General features: G+C 46.5%; 1 protein-coding gene across 1 annotated transcript in view; it reads right to left on the reverse strand.

Annotated features, from left to right (window-relative positions):
* The window catches only part of CCNI (cyclin I), a 67,931-nt gene extending 55,258 nt beyond the window's left edge, over positions 1 to 12,673 (reverse strand). The window contains exon 1 of the mRNA XM_044304414.1: positions 12,357 to 12,673. The gene's annotated coding sequence lies outside the window, so the exon portion shown is untranslated. The remainder of the gene's footprint in view (positions 1 to 12,356) is intronic.
* Positions 12,674 to 13,216: the final 543 nt, after the last annotated feature.

The raw sequence follows: 13,216 nt of genomic DNA on the forward strand, positions 1-13,216 counted from the left end.
ACAGTAGGACCCCGAAATCAGCCTCTGCTTACACCTGGAAACAGGAGTCTTTAAAGAGAACCTGTCCCCTCTCCTGACATGTCTGTTTTAGTATCTGCTTACATTCCCTATGTAATTACAATTCTGGAGCATCTACTCTTATGACTATGTTGTGGAATTCCTTTATTATTTCTGTTAGACTTTATGAATGAATTACTAGAAGTTTTCAATGAAGGTCCAGATGGGTGTTACTAGTTGGGATGTACACCAACACAAGCCTACATTTTGGGGAAGTGATGGATATGTGGTGTGAAAGCTCTCTCTCCCATTGATGTTACTGTGGATAGGAGAACGCAGCAGGTTTTCTGATACCTAAGAGGTTAAAGAGTTTGTGCCAAGATAGAAAGGTATCCACTAGACAGGGAACAGTGCTCCCTCAGGACACAATAGTCTCAACATACAATGGTCTTTTCTGGGCCATCGTAAGTTGAAACCAGACTCAACATACAATGTCTCAGACTCAGAGCCAACCAATCAAGGTTTATATGTCTTAGTTATCTGCTTATTTTTCTTAAATCCTCATTTTCTTTCATCTTGGATGACATTTTTGGACTTTGGAACCAGTTACTCAACTTACAATGGTTTCAACATACAATGGTCGTCCTGGAACCAATTATTATTGTAATTTTAGGGACCACTGTTCAAGTACCTGATCATGAGTATCTGGAACTCATGAGAACAGAGCTCGTATGCCCCTGTATCAATGGAGCGGCAGGTAACAAATGTCTGATGACGCTCTGTTTATCCCCTTTGGACTATGGGACTTTAGGAGATAGCACTTTGGAATACTGTAGCAATGGACATGCGTGATGTGCCGCTCTATTCATTGGTGGGCATGGGAACCCTGTTCTTGTGATCGGTGTAGGTTCTAGTAGTCAGACCCTCCTGATCAGATAGGGAATATGTTTCCATCCTGGCAGAACCCCTCTAATGGATGTTGGGGAATAAGTACCAACGTTCTAGCATTGAGTATTTCCAGTCTGAGTCCCATTGGTGAGGAAAGCACACTACAAATGCTTGCGGTTCTATTTTCTTATGTTATGAACATGGCAGAAGACTTGTCTTGTCTTGAGAAACGGTTGTCAAACTGCTCGCAAATGATCTGGGACTTCTCAGCTCGGCACAGGTAAGGGCCGCATGGATCCCATTGCAGCTGAGTACAGGGGGGTCACTGCATTGTTTAGTTGGTCTTCATTGTTAATGGCCATGTGGCACCCACAAAACCATGCAGCCATTAACAGTGAAGACCAACTAGAGTCCCAATGATGGTTAACCTCCGGCACTCCAGTTGAGTATTGAGAGCAGCCAAGCAAGTGTGCATCTTGGGAGTTGTAGTTTTACCACAGCTGGAGTGCCGGAGGTTTGCCATCACAGAACTAGACAGTGAGGTCCTGATTAGTTCATTTGAGAGTGCTGCGGCTTGTATGGCCACAAAGTAGTCATCTGCAACGCGCCCATGTCAAAACCGATTGCAATTAAAATATCCCATAGAAACTTAACCCCTTAAGGACACATGACGTACCGGTACGACATGTTTCCCGAGTCCTTAAGGACACATGACGTACCGGTACGTCATGGCTTTAAATAGCGATGCCGGCGCCGTGGGGGTTAATCGGAACGGGATGCCGGCTGAAATCATTCAGCCGGCATCCTGTAACAATGCAGGGGGGGTCATTTGACCCCCCCGCATCGACGATCGCAGAAAACCGCAGGTCAATTCAGACCTGCGGTTTTCTGCGTTTCCGGTCCATTCGGGTGTCCTGTGACCCGATGAACCGGAAAAAGACTGCGATCGGTGGCGTAATTATACACCACCTATCGCAGTCCGAGGATTTGCAGAGGCGGAGCTGGCCCTGGTGCTGAACGCCGCTGTCCAGGGTGCTGATTGGTGCAGGGGAGAGAGGCGCGAGATTCAAACTTCCTGCGCTCCTCTCTCCCCTCCTCTTCCTGTCTAGCACCCTGACCGTGCAGCATCGTCCAGCACCAGCTCCTGTGTCCCCCTAATCGGCATCCATCACCCTCCTGCACCCATCGCCACCCAGGTAGGTTAGGGTCAGTGAGGGAGAGGCACCTTTAGGCAGGGATAGAAGGAAGGGAAAAGTTAGGGAAAAAAAAAAAAAAAAAAAAAAAAGCACATTTATTCTAAACTTTTTTGTTTCAGCTTTCAGACCCCAGACCCCCCCTGCCACTTGCCCCCCCCCGCATCCCCGTGCCCCCACACACACGCACATAGAATAAAGGTTTACACACACACCCATGGCCCGCCGGGTGTTCTCGGCCGAGGAGGCATATGCCCAGATTGCCTCCGACTCTGAGAGCCCCAGTGAGGATGAGGATGACCCCACGTTCCTTTTGTCATCCGCATCCTCCTCATCATCATCGGATGACGATGAGCCACCAAAGCAGCGGAGACGCCGCCAGGCGGAGCCAGGGGCCACACATGCTAGGGATCCTGTGGCCCACCCTAGTACGAGCCGCCCTGGGGTTCGTACTGGTTTCCCGGCCCACCAAATAAGTTCACCGGAGCCCCCTGCCGATGAACTTAGCTGGTGTCCCCCAGTGGACTTTGAGCCTGAGATTCCGGATTTCGCTGGCAATCCTGGAATCCAGATTCCCACAGTGGGGTTTACTGAAATAGACTTTTTTAGTTTTTTTTTCAGTAACCCACTGGTGAATCTGATGGTGGAGCAGACGAATCTGTACGCCCAACAGTTCGTCGCTCAAAACCCGGGCTCATTTTTGGCTAGACCCGGTGGCTGGACGCCGGTCAGTGCAGCCGAGATGAGGACATTTTGGGGCCTCGTGCTGCATATGGGTCTAGTGCAAAAACCCAGTGTCAGGCTGTACTGGAGTGGGGACGTCCTATACCAGACCCCACTGTACAGTACGGCCATGACACGCTCCCGGTTTGAGGCCATCCGGAAATGTCTGCATTATTCCGATAATGCAGCATGTCCCCCCCGAAGTGATCCTGCCTATGACCGGCTGTACAAGATACGGCCGGTCATCGATCACTGTGGGGCCACATTTCAGCAGGCCTACGTACCTGGAAGGGAGGTCGCGGTTGATGAGTCTCTCGTTGCGTTCAAGGGGAGACTCAGTTTCCGCCAATACATTCCCACAAAGCGGGCGAGGTATGGCGTGAAGCTATACAAAATTTGTGAGAGTACCTCAGGGTACACTTACAAATTTCGTGTGTACGAGGGGCGAGATTCCCGGATTCAACCACCAGAATGTCCCCCCACTCTGGGTGTTACCGGGAAACTCGTGTGGGACCTTATGTACCCACTGCTGGATAAGGGTTACCACTTGTACGTGGACAACTTTTATACCAGCATTCCCTTGTTCAGGTCCCTTGCCGCCAGATCCACGTTCGCTTGTGGGACCGTGCGGAAAAATCAACGCGGCCTCCCTGCCCTCCCCCTCCAGGTACCTATCCCCAGGGGTGAGACCCGTGCCCTTACCAGTGGAAGCCTGTTGCTGGTCAGGTATAAGGACAAGAGGGATGTCCTTATGCTGTCCACAATCCACGGTAACAGCACCACCCCCGTCTCTGTGCGAGGTACCGCGGCAACGGTCCTCAAGCCCGATTGTATCGTCGCCTACAATCGGTATATGGGAGGAGTTGATCTCTCTGATCAAGTCCTCAAGCCATATAATGCCATGCGCAAAACCCGGGCATGGTACAAAAAAGTTGCGGTCTACATGGTGCAGGTTGCCATGTACAACTCTTTTGTACTATCCCGAAGCGCTGGCAGCACAGGGACATTCCTCCAATTCTATGAGGCAGTCCTCAAAGACCTGATCTTTTCGGACCGGGAAAGAGCAGGCCGGAGTACCTCGGGAACTGGAGGCGCCCGGATCGTCCCTGGCCAACACTTTCCAGGTGTGGTCCCCCATACTGGAAAGAAGGGACGAACCCAAAAAAGATGCAGAGTGTGTCACAAGAGGGGGATACGGAAGGACACCACTACTCAGTGTGACACTTGCCCCGATCATCCGGGCCTCTGCGTTATCGATTGCTTCAGGGAGTATCACACTTCCATGGAGTACTAAATTTTTATAATCTCCAACAGTCCCCTAGAGAACATAAAACACTATGTCTCTCAGACTTTGGAGACACAGAAACAATTTTTTTTCCCCAAAAAAAATATTAGTTTTAGTGCAGGCATCCTCAAACTGCGGCCCTCCAGATGTTGTAAAACTATAACTCCCAGCATGCCCAGACAACCTACAGCCATCAGCAGGGCATGGTGGGAATTGTAGTTTTACAACATCTGGAGGGCCGCAGTTTTAGGATGCCTGCTTAGTGTCTCCAAAGTCTGAGAGCCATACATATTGGGCATCGTCGCGTGCGTAAAAGTCGTCGCTATAAAAATAACATTTGACCAAACCCCTCGGATGAACGGTGTTAAAAATATAAAATAAAAACGGTGCCAAAAATTTCCATTTGAATCCTTTTTTTCCAGTAATAAAGCAAGGGTTAACAGCCCAAAAAAACTCAATATTTATGGCCCTGATTCTGTAGTTTGCAGAAACACCCCATATGTGGTCGTAAATGGCTATATAGCCGCACGGCAGGGCATAGAACGAAGGGAACTCCATATGGTTTCTGGAAGGCAGATTTTGATGGACAGTTTTTTTTTTGGACACCATGTCCCATTAGAAGCCCCCCCTGATGTAGCCTAGAAACTCCAAAAAAGTGACCCCATCTAAGAAACTACACCCCTCAAGGTATTCAAAAGTTACTTTATAAACTTTGTTAACCCTTTAGGTGTTCCACAAAACTAAATAGCAAATGTAGAAAAATTTTAGAATTTTATTTTTTTGTTACCTTGCCTCAAAAAAGTGTAATATAGAGCAACCAAAAATCATATTTACCCCTAAAATAGTACCAAAACAACAACCACCTTATCCCATAGTTTTCTAGATGGGGTCACTTTTATGGAGTTTCTACTCTAGGGGTGCATCAGGGGGCTTGAAAGGGTACATGGTGTAAATAAACCAGTCCAGCAAAATCTGCCTTCCAAAAACCGTATGGCGTTCCCCTTCTTCTATGTCCTGCCGTTTAGCCAAATAGTAGTTTACGACCACATTTGGGGTGTTTCTGCAAACTACAGAATCAGGGCAACCCATTTTGAGTTTTGTTTGGCTGTTAACCCATTTTTTTCAGTAATAAAGTAAGGGTTAAAATGGAAAATTTTCCAAAAAATAGAAATTTCTAAATTGTTTCTCCATCTGCCATTAACTCTTGTGGAACACCTAAAGGGTTAACAAAGTTTGTAAACCCAGTTTTGAATACCTTGAGGGGTGTACTTTCTTAGATGGAGTCACTTTTTTGAAATTTTTATTCTAGGGGTACAACAGGGGGCTTCAAATGGGACATGGTATAAACAAAACCAGTCCTGCCAAATCTGCCTTCCAAAACCCATATGGTGTTCCCCTCCTTCTATGTCCTCCCGTTCGGCCAAACAGTAGTTTACGACCACATATGGGGTGTTTTTGCAAACTACAGAATCAGGGCAACCCATTTTGAGTTTTGTTTGGCAGTTAACCCTTGTTTTACTCCTGGAAAAAATTGATTATATTGGAAAATTTTCCAAAAAATAGAAATTTCTAAATTGTTTCTCCATCTGCCAATAACTCTTGTGGAACACCTAAAGGGTTAACAAAGTTTGTAAACCCAGTTTTGAATACCTTAAGGGGTGTACTTTCTTAGATGGAGTCACTTTTTTGAAATTTCTATTCTAGGGGTGCAACAGGGGGCTTCAAATGGGACATGGTATAAACAAAACCAGTCCTGCAAAATCTGCCTTCCAAAACCCATATGGCATTCCCCTCTTTCTACGTGCTCCCGTTTGGCCAAACAGTAGTTTACGACCACATATGGGGTGTTTCTGCAAACTACAGAATCAGGGCAACCCATTTTGAGTTTTGTTTGGCAGTTAACCCTTGTTTTTTTCCTGGAAAAAATTGATTATATTGGAAAATTTTCCAAAAAATCTAAATTCTAAAAATGTATGTCCATTTGCCATGAAGTGTTGTGGAAGACCTAAAGGGTTAACAAAGTTTGTAAAAACAGTTTTGAATACCTTGAGGGGTGTAGTTTCTAGAATGGGGTCATTTTTGGGTGGTTTCTATTATGTAAGCCTCACAAAGTGACTTCAAACCTGAACTGGTCCATAAAAAGTGGGATTTTGAAGATTTCTGAAAATTTCAAAATTTGCTTCTAAACTTCTAAGCCTTGTAACTAGGGGTGCACCGAAATTTCGGCGGCCGAAAATATCGGCCGAGAATGCACCTAATCTGTTTCTGACGATATTTTTACATATCGGCCGGAAATAGCGGGGAGGAGCTGGGGGCCGGTGCGTTCACTGTGCTCCGGCCCCCAGCTCCAGTAGTTATAAAATGTTGTACAATTAATAAGCATTCTATTCATTTGGCCCCCCTCTGCAGTATTACATTCAATACAGCCACATCCTACTCACAGGGCTGTGCTGGCCGGCCGGCCAGATGAGCGGCAGCATCACGACTGACGTCACATGCCTGCGCCGCCTCCTTCATTCAGAAAGTAGGCCGGGCACATGACGTCAGTTGTGACGCTGCCGCTCCTCTGCCCGGCCGGCCAGCATTAAGATGACAGCCCTGTGAGTATGATGTGGCTGTATTGAATGTAATACTGCAGAGGGGGGCCAAATGAATAGATTTCTTATTAATTGTACAACATTTTATAACTACTGGAGCTGGGGGCCGGAGAACAGTGAACGCACCAGCCCCCAGCTCCTCCTCCCAGTTCCTCCCCGCTATTTTCTATTAATCTATTAATTGTACAATGGGGGCTGTGGATGGCACTGTTATGGGGTGGGGGTCTGTGGATGGCACTGTTATGGGGTGGGTGGGGGTCTGTGGATGGCACTGTTATGGGGTGGGTGGGGGTCTGTGGATGGCACTGTTATGAGGTGGGTGGGGGTCTGTGGATGGCACTGTTATGGGGTGGGTGGGGGTCTGTGGATGGCACTGTTATGGGGTGGGTGGGGGTCTGTGGATGGCACTGTTATGAGGTGGGGGGGTCTGTGGATGGCACTGTTATGAGGTGGGGGGGGGTCTGTGGATGGCACTGTTATGGGGTGGGTGGGGGTCTGTGGATGGCACTGTTATGGGGTGGGTGGGGGTCTGTGGATGGCACTGTTATGGGGTGGGGGGTCTTTTAAAAGTATTTGGGCAAAAAGGCAGTTTCGGTTTCGGTCAAGGGGTATCCTGAATTTTCGGTTTCGGTCCAGAATTTTCATTTCGGTGCACCCCTACTTGTAACATCCCCAAAAAATAAAATATCATTCCCAAAATGCTACAAACATGAAGTAGACATATGGGGAATGTAAAGTCATCACAATTTTTGGGGGTATTACTATGTATTACAGAAGTAGAGAAACTGAAACTTTGAAATTTGCAAATTTTTCAAAATTTTTGGTAAATATGGTATTTTTTTATGCAAAAAAATTAACTTTTTTGACCCAATTTTAGCAGTGTCATGAAGTACAATATGTGACGAAAAAACAATCTCAGAACGGCCTGGGTAAGTCAAAGCGTTTTAAAGTTATCAGCACTTAAAGTGACAGTGGTCAGATTTGCAAAAAATGGCCTGGTCCTTAAGGTGAAATAGGGCTGTGTCCTTAAGGGGTTAAAGGGAATTCAAAATTGTGGATAAAACAGGGAGTGTGCTAAAAATGCACTCTCCTGGAAAATCCGCCATTGCTTCAGCGACGTTGCACCTACCCCAGAACGACCTCTGCAGCTGCAGAGACTGGCGGGAGCAATGGAGCGGCAGGAGACTTTCCAGGTATGTGAGCATTCTTTTGTTACCATACAACATTCTACTAGTTTGGGGCTAAAAAATAAATTAATTAATTTTTTGTGGGTGTTTGCAAAAAAATTTCAACACTTTCTTTCACTTTCTTGTGATGCGGAATGCACACAGAACGGGGTCCATTTATTGAGGATCCGTGTATGCGGTCCGCAATACAACAACGGAACCCATACGTTCGTGTGAATAAGCCCTAAAGGTGCCGCCCAATTATCGGGTGAAGCTGTCGTTCATGCAGGCACCTACATTTTAGTTTCTGGGCAGCAGATCGTGCTGTTTAAACAGCGATCTGCTCCCCAGAAACAATGCATATGTATGAGGACGAGCGTTGGCAATAGAGATACCCCATCCTCATACTGTGGAGGTGATAATGTAGTGCTTCACCTCCACTGAGCGAGCAGCCGACTGTCAGGAAGGAGCGCTTCCTTCTCGACAACCTGCTGCTGCTCGTAGCATGTAAATTCATCTTTAGGTTAAAAATGATTGTTTATGAGCTGCCAGGAGTCCAGAGATAAAAGCTAGAGATCTAGCAATCAGAGGAGAAGGGGGAAGCAGTGTCTGCAGATGCACTGAAAGTGAAAACTGCAGAGGAAAAACTGTTGAAAATTGTTTCAAATACCAATTGGAAACATGTTTTAGCCCAAACAATGTAGATCTAAATCTTGATAAACTATCCACCACAGTTATAGGATCCTCTACTAACGCATTTCAGGCCTGATTATCAGGCTGATTGCTGGGGATGAGCATTTGTATAAGCGCTTGTGTAGGCCTGTGTAAAAGGTACCGGCGATCACCCAGTGAACAACCAAACCCTCATTTATCGGGTGACTGTGTTGTTCTATCAGCACCAAAAATCATCATTCATCAGATTGTGCCATCTAGACAGTAATCTGCTGCGCAGGAACAAGGATTATCTAGGGGGACAAGCGATCGCTTGTCCTCATACAGCAGTGATGATTGCTTCATGTCAATGCAGCCCTCATCTCTGCGGACGGTCAATTATCAGGAACGTTTGGTTCATGCCCAATAATTGCCTGAAACATTGGTCTGTGTAAAAGGACCTCATAGAAACATCAATAGCAAAAACTCTATTATTCTAAGGTATTGGAAAGTTGTTGTTTTTTTGCTTCCTTTGGAGATATAGGCAAGTCAGCTGTGAATTACAAACAGTTAAGATATAAAGTAAACGGTATAGCTGTGAGGAAAGAAGGGAGACAGGCGACATGATCAAAACCTTTAAATATGTCAAGGGTTAGATAGGTTCCAGTGTTTTTAAAAATAAAAATTAATGTTCAGGCCCCCAAGAGCGTTTCGCTTGGTGGACACATGGGGGCAATGACACCATTAATATGGGTACTTTAGTATGGTTTTGTTTGTTTTTCTCGCCCCCCCCCCCCTTTTTTTTCTTGCTTTCCTGCTCTTTTATTTCAGGTTTTCATAAAAAGGGTTAAGTTCTGTCAGAATCAGCTGGTTTTAGCCTGCCTCACCTGAGCCTTGGATGTCAAGCAGGGATCCTCTCTGATTGGTGCAGCTGGTTGCTGGGGGAGATTTCTGGACAGCTGATTGGTGTGGATGCCAGCGGCGGGAAAGTATGGTCCTTAAAAAGAGGGTTTCAGCGGTGCTTCTGGGCCAGTTTTATCAAGAACGGATCGTCGCCCCGCCCTCCCTCCCTATTCTCATGCTTTATGTCGCTTTGCTTTATTAGAGGGGCTGTATCACTCAGCTATTTCTGAGTGGATTTCGGTAATTATTGGGAATTTTTTATGGTTATTTAATGAATTTGTAGTTTTAATTATTTATTAATTTATTTACCCTTAATAAAGCATTGCGGCCATTTGGTTTAGTTATTAAGTCTGAAAGGGGTCATTTGCCTCCATGGGAGAACAAGGGGGCAAAATCTGAAGTCAGTTTGGGGGACGAGTAGAAGCAATATCCGAAAATATTATTTTACTGAAAGGGTAGCTGAGGATTCCTGCAGATGTGGTAGGAAAATCTACAGTAAGTGACTTTACACGACTGGGACAAAGACATATCCAGCCTAAGAGAAAATAATATAAGAGCAGACTAGATGGACCACGAGGTCTTTTTCGCCCATCACTCTTCTGTTTTTTATATCGCACATTTTTTTTTTTTTTTTTTTTACTGTGTTCACTTGTCTCGAAACCTACAGAAAAGGTATGGCGATGGAAGCTTTCCCGGCACATACAGTGTACATGAAGTAAAAACTATGGTGGTCATTTATCAAACTGGTGTACAGTAAAACTGCCTTAGTTGCCCATAGCAACCAATCAGATTCTATCTTTCATTTTTCACAGCTCTTTTGGAAATTGAAAGGTGGAATCTGATTGGTTGCTATGGGAAACTAAGACAGTCCTACTTTACACCAGCTTGATAACTGACCCCCATGTATAAACTGAGCCTAAAGATGAGAAGACAAAAGCAATCACCTCCACATAGGGCTGCAGCTATCAACTATTTTTGTAATCGAGTATTCGATTAGTTTTTAGTTATTGTTGGATTACTCCAATAACAAGAAACAAATTAAAAGAACGTTTTTCTTTATAAAAACTCATCAGCCGCCCCCCCCCCGTGCCATCAGGCTGCCTCCCCCCCAGTGCCATGAGCTGCCCTGTCAGTGCCATGAGCTCCCCCCCCCAGTGTTAGTGCCATCAGCTTCCCCCCCAGTGCCATCAGCCGCCGCCCCCAGTGCCATCAGCTGTCGTCACCCCCCCCCACAGTGCCACCATCTCCCCCTCCTAGCCATGTTCCCAGCGCCAGTGAAATAAACGATGTGTCAGGATACAGTGAAGCGCGGTGCGGGTCGGCGGGTGACCATAGAGCGATGAGTAATAGCAAGCGCTTCACTCCCGCTCCGTGGTCACATGACAAAACGAATCCTCGATGCAAAAAATTAGCATCAAGGATTTTTTAGTGTCAAGTTGCTTGATTCAATCGAGCAATCGTTTCAGCCCTAACTCCACAGTATCAGAACAAGGGCTCGCTACTGCCATCATCGGGTGATCGGCGGCACCTTTACACAGACAGATTGTCGGCAATCAGCATTTGCAGGAATATTCGTTCCCGATTCTGCCCGATTATTGCCCCGTGTGAACCCACCTTTAGGGCTCATGCACACGAACGTATTTTCTTTCCGTGTCCGTTCTGTTTTATTTTTTTGTGGATCATATGCGGAACCATTCACTTCAATGGGTCCGCAACCGAAGTTACTCCGTGTGCATTCTGTTATATATATTTACATCTTTCCCCTGGTCCTATACTGACTGTGACATCACTGTAAGCATTCTCTCTACAATGTGACATCACTCTGAGCATTATTAGGCTGCTTTCACACTTGCGTTGTTAATTCCGGCATTGAGATCTGGCAGAGGATCTCAATACCGGAATTAAATGGATCCGTTTTGCTTTTGCATATCAGGATGCATCCGTTCCGTTAGGATGCAGTTGTGTGAAATCAAAACAGAAAAAAAAAAAAACGGATCAGTCACTAAAAACATTGAAAGTAAAAGGGTGACAGATCTGGTTTTTGAGGCTCCTAAAAAAAAGGGATCTGTCACCATTGACTTACATTGTTTTCAGTGCCGAATCCTTTTTTTTTTGTTTTTATGACCGGACACAAAACCGCAGCTTACAGCGTTTTCTGGGGATGCTGCTGGAACGGAAGACATCCTCACCGGATCCCTTTCCATGCAGAATGCATGAGGACTAAATGGAAACGTTTTTTCTGTTATTGAGATCATCTGCCGGATCTCAATACCGGAAAACAACAACGCAAGTGTGAAATTAGCCTTATCCGACATCGCTGTGCGCATTAGTACCCGACTCCGACATCGCTGTGCGCATTAGTACCCGACTCCGACATCGCTGTGCGCATTAGTACCCGACTCCGACATCGCTGTGCGCATTAGTACCCGACTCCGACATCGCTGTGCGCATTAGTACCCGACTCCGACATCGCTGTGCGCATTAGTACCCGACTCCGACATCGCTGTGCGCATTAGTACCCGACTCCGACATCGCTGTGCGCATTAGTACCCGACTCCGACATCGCTGTGCGCATTAGTACCCGACTCCGACATCGCTGTGCGCATTAGTACCCGACTCCGACATCGCTGTGCGCATTAGTACCTGACATCACAGTGAATATTATCATTATAGAGACTTAAATCATTCTGAAGTTGCTGCTAATGGTGGTCCTGGTGGAGTGGGACCCCCATGGTTGCTCATCTGGCCCCTGCTATGGTCTATAGGGGGGATTGTGCACTGCCTGCCATTAGGTCACCGATTCTGCACTGCTGCTGGTGCTAATAAGCCCAAGAGCTTGCACTCTACATCTGCATTAGAGCAGTCACATGACAGCGAGGTCGGCGCACACAATGTCACCCGCAGAAGACAGCACAACAATAGACATCTGACGTCCCCCGCATTTCTGGCTCACCTCCCCCGCAAAGCTGTAGCTTTCACTGTCGTAGTTGGAGATCATCCGGTCCATTAAAAAAACAGGTAAAAAAACATTTTTTATAAAAGAATGCCCTCCATGGATTTAGATGAGGGGTCGTCCTCCTGGCTTCTGGAAGCTGGAGGGGCTCATGATTACTACCTCTCCCAATGAGGTTATCTCGTCCTTCTTCTTAAGGGGGAGAGGAGGTGGAAGGTGGATGGGGTGTAAAATCAGAAGGATGAGGGGGGAAAAGAGAGAAGGAGGAAGGGAGGACTACTTTACTTCCTATGGGGGCGGGGAGGGAAAGAAGGACCGGTCGGAGGAGGAGGAGGAGGAAGGATATATCTGCCATGGAAAAGCTGAGAAGGGGGTGGAGCCTGTTCGCGTAAACATGAATGTGGGCGGGAGGGGCTGAGTACAAGAAGGCGGAGGTACACTAACGGCGGCAGGACTTATATAAGGCAGTCATATGTTCTGTATGGGCACAGACCCGACTATACAGCTGGGCGTGTACTCACCTAAAGGGGCACCCAGCATATAGAAGCATCAGTTCTGGAAGAATGCACGGAATTGTGCTAAAGATGGAGCTTACTGACCTTTAGGGCTCATTCACACGACCGTATCCGTTTTGACCGAGTGCACGCTGCCATATTTTTTTAAACTGCTCTAGAAATGTCCTATCCTTGTCCACAAAATAGACAACAATAGGGCACGTTCTGTCTTTTTTGCGGTACTGCGGCTGACGACAGCGTATGGTGTGCTATATGCAGTTTATGTCTCCCTTTTAAAATAAATGGGTCTGCACATTCGCAGGAGCGCCGGTGTGTTCACAACCTGCTGATCTGTGGTGGTCCTGG

This window comes from Bufo gargarizans, chromosome 1, assembly GCF_014858855.1.
Source record: "Bufo gargarizans isolate SCDJY-AF-19 chromosome 1, ASM1485885v1, whole genome shotgun sequence".
Classification (NCBI taxonomy): domain Eukaryota; kingdom Metazoa; phylum Chordata; class Amphibia; order Anura; family Bufonidae; genus Bufo; species Bufo gargarizans.